Raw genomic sequence first — 9,471 nt, forward strand, 5'->3', positions numbered from 1 at the left:
AAAAAAACAAAAAACAAAACAAAAAACAAACAAAAAAAAAAGCTGAAGCTGCAGCAGGCAGAACAGCATCAGACCTGGACAAGAGTAAAAAAAAAAAAAAAAAAAAAAAAAAAAAACCCCCAAAACCCCCCCCAAAAAAAAAAAACCACACAAACAAAAAACCCAAAACCAACAAAAAAACCCACAAAAAAACCAAACCAAAACAAAACAAAACCCTGAACGGTTTTCCAAAGAACAAACATATGCGTTAGCACAGTGCTTTAGAAATAAATTGCTCATGAACCTTCTGGCTTGAAGCTACCAGTAAATCTCCCTGTTTGCAATGATGCCCAGGTATATACGGCACAAAATCTCACTGCTCTATTAAAGGTCTTACTGAAAAGTCACCCTGTTTTACGGAAAAGCTCTTATTTACCCCCTCAGAATAACAGATTATCACAGCTCCTGGCAATCACAGCACAGCTCATCTCTGTGTCCACAGTGCAGACTAAAGTGCATCATATACATTACAAGCTGTTACATAAACCAAACTTTCATTATGTTGCTGATAGCAGTGAGGTGTCCAAAGGGATGGTTTATACACAGCCTCTCTCTGTGATTAATCAAAGCACAATCAAAAGACTTTTTTTTTAAAGCTTCACCAGAGAAACGTTTTATTATTTTTAAATCATCCAATACTTTATCACTAATTCCCAATGTTATTAAAGCTTGAACGAGGAGACTAAGGTCTAGTGCCTGCAAATCCTCAGTCAATTGAATTTGGGGGTTCTAAAGCCTCTCTGCTGAGTGATTCAGACCTGAACTCATCTCATCTGAGCAGTCAGAAGAGAATCCAGTGGGCAGGAGGCTCAAAACTGTCCTGCTCTGCTCATTATTGTCCCTGCTTTGTCCTGAGAAGGGGCAGCTACGTGGAGGTGGGTGAGCAGGTGGCACCTTGGCCCGGAGATGCCATGTGAGATTGGGTACAATCAGCAGCCCCCAGGACACCCCAATCTGGCAGCAGAACTGTGTGTCTCTCAGAGGCTCCCTGAGGAAGACACAGGACAGAGCATGAAATGTTCAGTTATTGTGGTCGTGTGTCTGCAGGAAGGAAGGAGGCTGCTACAGCAAAGGTGTGAGATCCCAGATCCGGTGGCTTCCAAGAAATCCCCTGCTCCTGCCCCACACCAGGGGATGCTCACGCTCTGCTCAGCTGTGCCTGTGTGTGAGAGCAGTCAGTGTGTGCATGGACAGGGCTGTGGGGGCTCTGTGAGGGGTGTGCTGCTGCAGAGCACCTCAATACCCACCTCCTGCCCCACAGCAAAGCACACTGTCCCAGATGCAGCCCCTCATCCCACCAGAGCCACCCCTCAGGAGCTCTCAGTGAACACAAGTCTTCTCCCAGGGGACAGGAGCAACTTTCCCTGCCCAGGACAAGCTGTCTCCAGATGATGAAGCCATACTAATTGCTGTCTGGTACAATTAGGCTTAGTCCTACATGTAATTTAATTTGTGCAAGTATGCTGGCTCAGCACAGGAGCTCACCTGTGTTTGTAGCTCCTTCTATTAGTGGCACTTTGTAGTCACCAGACAATGGCAGTGACAGGGCTCTGTCCTGTCCCTCCTGGAACGATGCTCAGAGGGCAGCGGGCACAGGGCTGGTGGGACTGGGGCAGGGACATGGCCCTGGGGGGGATCTGCTCAGGATGTTGGGGCAAGGCAGGACATTTGGGATGAGCCTGTTCTGCCATGACCCTGCGTGGCATCAGAGGTCACCAGCCAGGAGCCCTCTGGTTGCTCCTGCACCAGGGGCAGCTACAGTTAAGGGACAGGTAGAGATGGGCGACAACAGAGGTGGGAGAAAAGTAGAAGGAATAAATAATAATAATAAAAGAAGCAACCAGGAAGCCTGACATATACAGCCAGCCCAGGGCCCCCTTCCCATGGGACTTGGGTGACTCCAAAAGGAGCACAGGGCTGGTGCTTCACTGAGAACACCAGCCCTGTGCTCTCAGATGCTGTGCTTAACTGAGGGAAAGGGGAGGGGGAAACACCCAAGAAGTAGAAATCAGAATACAATTAGTGCAAATCGGTATTTGCTGGTGCCCATGATGTTTCACTGACCTTTATATGTTTCTTACAGGATCAGGAACATCTTAGGTACCAGTTTTTGACTAAATAAAGTCTCCTAACATATACCTCTCACATCCTTTGCTCTGCACACAGATGCTAAATGTGCAAAAGCTATTGTATCCCTCTGACAAGCTTTTCCCATGGAAAAAAAAATAATTAGACTATTTCCTTAGGCTTCAAAAAATAAAACCTATTTGAAAAATAAGAGACCTACGGAGGGCTGATTTGAAATTCATCACAGCATCACATCTCCTGCTCCAGAGACATGCCTAAGGACAGATACTTCAGAACATATAAAAATATTCTCAAACTTTGCCATGTCCTGCCTGTTTTGCTCTGATATTTGCTTCAAGAGCTGAGGATCACAGGGGCTGCTGCAGAGACTTTAAAGGTAGAAAAGACCCCTTTGGTGTCAAGAGAGGCAAGGGGTCCCTTAGAGGGAGAAAAGCACAGCAGTATATCTACAGGGAATAAGATAGTGTTTTATTTGCAGAAACTAGCAGAAAACCCCCAAACAACCCACCATCTACAATAAGTAGAAAAATTAAGATAATAAATTATGTTTCTACCTCCTTTTAAATTGTCTTGCCAAAACAAAACACTTTTCCTTCACTCTGATTTTTAAAGGACAGCCATGAAGATTTAACAATTACAATAGAGCCATTTATTTCGAAAGGTTGTAGTTACAGATATATAATTTCATCAGTAATTGCCGATGGGCAGTGGGAAGAGCTGCTGAATGTGCCATCAGCAGAGAGATTGAAGAGAGGTTAAGGAGGAGAGCTGGGAGAAGGCACTCACCTTCCCAAATGGGCCATAAACACAAGCGACTGACTGCAGCCAACTAAAAAGCAAGGATATTTCCATTGTGTAGCAAAATAAGAAGCAGGAGGCTCACTGGAGCCCTGGGGAGGCTTTAGAGGAGCAGCTGAAGTGCTGTTTTATACATCAGCAGCAGTTACCACACCCCCCAGTCACTGTGATTAGCCCATACTGGGAACTCACCCCAGCACGAGTGCTGGGCTCCTTAGGCAGTGCTGGGCTGGTAAACTGAGCTCTCCAGCACCAAAAACCCCAGGCTACCCAAATACTAACCACGGACCATCATATTCCCCTAGTCCCTCTTAAACCACTCCCCAGCAAAGGTGGGTTGTCTGGATACACCAGACCAGCTGATCTGCAGGTTTCCTGGTGCCCACCTGAGCCAAGGAGCTCCCGGGGGCTTGGCTTAGTCTCATCAGCCTGTTCCAGCTGCACAGCAAGTGAAACACTTGGAAAAAGCTCACACAAGTAACTAGGATCAGGAGCATTGTTGCACCCCAGCATTAGTGTTGTGCCTTTAGCCAGCCCATGACCAGAAGGCAGGATGGGCAGTGTTGTGGAGGAAAGGGAAGGGACAGCCTGTCCCAGTGATAGGAGTGGGGATGGCTTATAGCCAGTCACTCACAGGCACTTGGAGCAGAGGTTTTGTGCCTTGCCAAATGACAGCAGTATGAATTTCATCAGATTATACCCCCCCAGCCACCCCCCAGCTCCTGTGGCTTGGGGACAGGGAATGATGCCCTGCACACCTCTGATCTGCTCAGGTGCATCCTGGTTATCTGGTGTTAGTCCTGACACTGAGCTCGTGGCTGTGGACATGCCTAAGGTTGGGGCTGTTCTTGGTGGGGAGATGGAGCCAAAGGAAAACCAGAGCCTCTCCTCAGACAGTGACCAGAAGGAGAGGGAGATGCAGCTCCAATGCTTGTGGAAGCCATAAAAAGGAGAGACTCTCCAAACCAGCTCACTGCAGTGCCTCTTGAGAGCCTGGCAGTGTTTAAACTCCACAAGTGAGGCCCCAAGGCAGCTGTGTGCACTTTATGAGAGTCAGGAGCCAAAGAACAGCTCCTTGCTCACAGATTTACAATGCCACAGATTTACAGCACCTTCCATTGCTCACCCAGAAAGCCACGTTGGGATGGCAGGGCACTGCACCCCATCAGCCTCCACATCCCCACGGCCAGAGCTACTCAGCCAGGGGCACAGGAACACCTCCCCTCCCAGGGCAGCTTGTCCCTGCCAAGGTCCTGCTCTCCACCCATAACTGCAGTGCTTTTTCACTGCTGCTCTTGTTGGGTGTTTTCCTGCTTCCTCTCCCCCTCCCATAAAACTTTTCCTTTTCCTCACAGCCCTCAGGACCTTTACAGGCACAATCAAGGGGACAGAAAAGTTTTGCTGTCATATAACCACTGGAATTTCTTCCAAAGGTAGCACAGAGAAATCTCATTTTATTGGCACCGGTAACCAAGAGAAGGGAAGCAATCCCACTGCTTTATAGAACATTTATGTACATAAATTGCACAGAAACACAGCAAAAGCATCACTCAGCCCTTGTTCAGCTCTGCACAGGGAATAGCCTGAAGAGGCTTCCCGCTGTTCTGCAGCTCCCAGCAGGGCTCTCCCGGAGCCTGCAGCACAAAGACCAGCACCAGCCTTCCCCCCTCAGCATCTCCCAGCAGCCTGCAACCCTAAAGCAGCCAAAAACACCCCAGCAAATACCAGGCTGGGGATGGGACACGGCTCTGGTTGCTCCGGAGCGGTGTCAGGGAGACAGCGTGTTACACACCCAGGCAGAGCCCACAGCAGCTGTGCCCTGGGCACCCAGCCACAGAAAAGCTGCCCTGATAGGATTTTTTTATTGTTTATCAGAACTGAACGAGGAGGTTGTGGTGAAATATTGAGGTTTCTGCAACTTCTCAGCACCTGGGCACCTCTTTGCTTGAGCAGAGCTGTGGCACTGTCACCCCAGCCCAGGCACAATTCTGCTCAGTTCCCAAGCAAGATACACCTCCCTTCAAGCACCACAAACCCCTGCAAGGGAAGAAGTTTCACTGCTCTGGAGTGCTCCAGTGAAGGAGCAGCAGTCAGGTGTGTCACCACCACAGCAGCCAGTGACCAACCCCAAAAAGAACCGAGTGACAACAAAAAACAACAGCACTGAAACCCAGCATGCTGCCTGAACTAAGCTAGTTTAAAGGTTTTCTCTTATCTGAGAGAATCAGATACTTGAGGAACTTCTTTTGCAAAAAAGATCTTTTTTTTTTTTTTAAACATCAGCCGTTGTCTTAAGAGTTTTCTATAAAGGATGACTCTACATAACTAGAAAAGAAAAAGTCCACGCTGAGAAAGCAAAGCCACTTCATTTTTTGGTCCCTGACTAACTGCACTCCCAGATCACTTTTCCTCTTTGCTATCTCACCTTCACACTCAATACAACTGTAGAAATTACACAACACAAGTTTAGTCTTACCTGAACCATTTTCCTCAGACATGCTCTCCCACATCCCCAAGAGAGAGGCAAGAGCATCAGGCACACAGCCTGCCTTCAGCCATTTCTTGGGAATTCTCAGGGGCTTTTCCCTCTGCCCCGGAGCAGCTGGGCTCCACTGGGCTCCCCAAGCTGCCTCCCAGCCCCAGCTTCTACCCATTAAGCAATCAGACATGCCAGACCTTACAAATTTATGTACCCCACCTATTCAGATGAGCAGCTGTGGCTTAAGAAGAGTCTTACACCTGCAGAGCGTTAAGAGACCCACATTGCACTTCAACAAAATTGCTGACACCTTTATATAGATGTTAAAGGGCACCATTTTTTTTCCCTTCTGATTTTTAACATGCTTTGATCTGTTAATTAAAAATAATAATAAAAAAAAAAGTTTGTGAACTGCTTGGAGTTTTCTACCACAAATGTACAGTTTCATTATTCAAAAATATGAAGCTCCTGCTCATATGTGTGGTTGAGCAGCTCACAGGGCCAAAACCTGATCCTCTCTGGGACATATTCTCCCTGCATTGGAGAATTCAACCACCCCATCATGCTCAGCACTGCTGGAAGAGAAGAAATGCCTCCAGGCACATCTCAGCCCTGGTTTTCCAGTTGGTGCAGGGCTGGGCCAGCTCCTTCCTGGGGGAATAGCCCTCAGTGAGAGTCCCCAGCTGGAGTGAACCTGCTGGGTCTGATCCTGGCACTGACAGGTTGAGTTAAATCTTATGTTTTGAGCTGAAATGCATAAGAGGAGCTGAGGAAAATGAACCATGGGAGTAAGTGATAAGGTGAGAAATCTGCTCAGCAAAACCAACTGCCTCAGGGCCTTCTGCACATGAAAGGACTTGAGATGGTGCCATAGCAATGGAGATACAGTGGAGTTCCAGAAGAAATCCCAGAGAAACTTTGTTTAAACTTGTAGAAAAGCAATAGGAAAAGTGGCACAGAGAGCTTCGTGCCCTGGGCCTGCTGCCACTCTCGAGTGTCCCTGTCCCCTCCTGGGGTCCTGCTGCTCCCACGGGGGTTATGTGTGTGCAGACATGTGCACAGTCTGCACCAGGACTGGGGATCTCCTCTAAAAATGCTCAGGAACTGCTTGAAAGCTCCTGGAAAGCTCCTGCCTCCTGCCTGTGGTTGTGTGGTCCATGCCTGTCACTGCTGTGACACAAAATGTTAAATGCACCCGTAGAAATTGCTGTTGATGGGGTGTGCCAGTGCTGGTGCAGTTCTGTTTGAGGAGATATCTATGCCTGTTCTTCCCACTGCTGTTCCCAGTATCCCCAGGCTGGTGGCAGGGCTGGGACCTGGCTGCTGGCACTGGCTGGACTGTGGACACTAATGCAAGGTTTGGGTTTCCCACAGGATGCCCACTGTGAGTGCTTGGCACAGAGTTCACAGCCAGGGACAGCACAATAATCTGAGCAAAGGGTGTTCAGGGCTCTTGGAAATGTCAACCTTGTACAGCTTTGGTGTGCTGGGGCTGCATTTCCCTGTCTGCAGAGCAGGCAGGGAGTTAAATGTCAGTATTTGTGAGTCTCCCTTGGCAAGCATCCAAGGCTTCCACTGGTGGATGGATACCCACCTGCCTGTCCCCAGAGCCGGACACTGCAGCCAGTCCCCATGTTTGGGGAAGGGGTGGCTGGACATGACCTGAAGGTTTCCAGGATCCTGGAGGTGCCTGGACAGTAAATCGAGGCTTCTTGCCTTTGAAAGGTGCCCCAATCCAGCTGGGGCATGTCTGAGTGCCTAGTGAAGGTTTCTCCTGCAAGGACTGTGCCTTGGGCATTGCAGAGCAAAATCCTGCCATGGGGCAGTGCCAGGGAAGTGAGGGGTGGCAGGCACATCCCACTGGTACTGGGCTCCTCCCCTCCCACGCAGCATCCCACCACCTCTCTGAAAAAGCCCCGGCTGCCTCAGCATCACTGTGGGTCAGGCTTTGCTGTCAGAGGAGGTTCCTGAGGATGGGAATAGCCCTTCCCTGAGCACGGGATGCCAGACCCGGCGGGTCCCGCCGCAAAGGACACCAGCAAATGTCCCAACCCCCAGCCGATGGCAGCACTGCCTCCCCCAGGCAGAGCTCAGCCTGTTCGGAGAAGCCTCAGGTTGGGGTCAAATACTGGGCTGGAGGTCTGAGGATTCACATCTTCCGACAGCTCATCCTCCTGCAGGCTGGAGAGTGGTGCGAACACAAGGAGAGGCGCCTGATCCCCATTATAATGCTAATCTCCTCCGACTCCCAGTAGGAGCTGAGTAGCATCCTGTTAATGAAATTATAACCATGGCTCACACGGTGCATTTCTGCTGAACACATCTGAAATCTCTTTCCCTCAGAGGCTACATAACCAACGCCTGGGAGTTATCTCGCTGCTGTTATAAAAGCAACACGATTAGAGTGCTGGAGCTAATTTAAATCCCGTTGAATGCTATTGTAATGCAGTAAGTAAAGCTGGTATGTGACATGTTGTTGAGACATCCTCAGAGTGGGCACATCAGGCCGATACCCAAAAGTTTAAGGGCTAAATTCAGGGACTTTAACATAAATTGCAAATCCTTCATGAGCAGGTTCTGTTTGATAAGACTTTCAGGTGCTTAAGGTACAAGTCTCATTTAATTGTGTGACCACTCCAGGACCCTTAGCTGATCCCAGGCTGAAGTATCTTCTTGTATCCTCAGTTTTCCTGAGCATTCTCCAGGTACTGTGACATCTCTGCTCCCAGCGAGAGCAACAGGTGTGGAGCTGTGGGAAATGACTGTGATAAACTGGAGCACTGAGGTCAAAGTGGAGCTTAATCGTCAGTTGTGTTGGAGGTTTTTCTAGTCCATTGCTCTATGAGCTTTGTAGGGATTTTGGGTGCCTGTGTGGGCTTTAAGAGCTGGGTTTTGTAGCTCTTAACAAAGGGTTTTGGTCTCTGCCGTGTTGAAAAGCAAAGCTGATCCCACTCACAGCCAGGGCATCACCCTGGGAGGGACACAGTGGCCCCTGTGCTGCAGGGCAGCCCTGTCAGCCCGCGTATTGACAAGCAAACCAGACACAGAGCTGAGAGGCTTCCTCTTGACCTTTACAAGCTGCCGCAAAATCCCTGAGCTCCAGCAGCCGCCACCTTGCAGAGCCTGAGCAAACCAACCTCGGTGCAGGGGGAGCAGTGAGCCGGTCAGTCCCCCGGTCAGTCCCCCGGCACGACAGCAGACTGAAGCATCCCGCTGCTCTCCCGAGCCCGGCGCCGCCGGGAACTGCTCCTGACGTGCATTTTATCATTGTTCCTGCGATACGGAGGAGGGTGGAATCGTGCCTCCCTTCCCCAGCACACCTGAGGGCAGATGACAGGGATGCAGCACAGCAGAGGGATCCTGATTTTACACCCCCCAGACAGTCACAGAGTATTTTGCCCCAGTTCAAGCCAGCCCCATCCCTGGCCCTTGGTCTTCCCTGACATGGATTTCATGCCCCACTCCATTCTCTCCCCTCACCTGATGCTGTCAGGATCGATGCTGTTCTCATCAGACCAGCAGACAGCACTTGCACTACTTCCAGCCCTTCATGGGTCCTGGAATTGTTGCCCCAGGTCTATCCACCTCATGATTTCCTACTCCATAATTTAACATCCTACCCCATAAAAATGTAAGGGTGGGGAGGGGAAGAGGAAGGAGAAATGTCTACAGTGGGCAGCAAGGAGGAGATCCCAAAGTTTGGGAGGAGATCCCAAAGTCTGAGAGGAGATCATTTGTCATCTGTCTTTATGACAATAGAAGAACAAGCAGGGCAAAGCAGCTCAGCTTATCCTTACCAGGGCAAAGCAGCTCAGCTCTGTGCCCCATCACAGGTGTCCTTTGCAGCCCCAGACATGGCCTGGCTGCCCACACAGCAGGATCAGCTGTGGGAGCCTCATGTTCCCCCGAGGCAGGGGCTCCCTGCCTGGGGCCATTGCCTGCAAACCACAAGAAAGACTCCCCCAAACTGAGGTATCAGCCAGGGTTTGGTGGCAGAGCTGGAAACTGGGTTCTCTTGAGCTTTAAAGCCTGATCAGCCATCAGCCTCTCCATGGCTCCTCATCTGG

Source organism: Lepidothrix coronata, unplaced genomic scaffold (assembly GCF_001604755.1).
Source record: "Lepidothrix coronata isolate B3197 unplaced genomic scaffold, Lepidothrix_coronata-1.0 Scaffold51, whole genome shotgun sequence".
Lineage (NCBI taxonomy): Eukaryota > Metazoa > Chordata > Aves > Passeriformes > Pipridae > Lepidothrix > Lepidothrix coronata.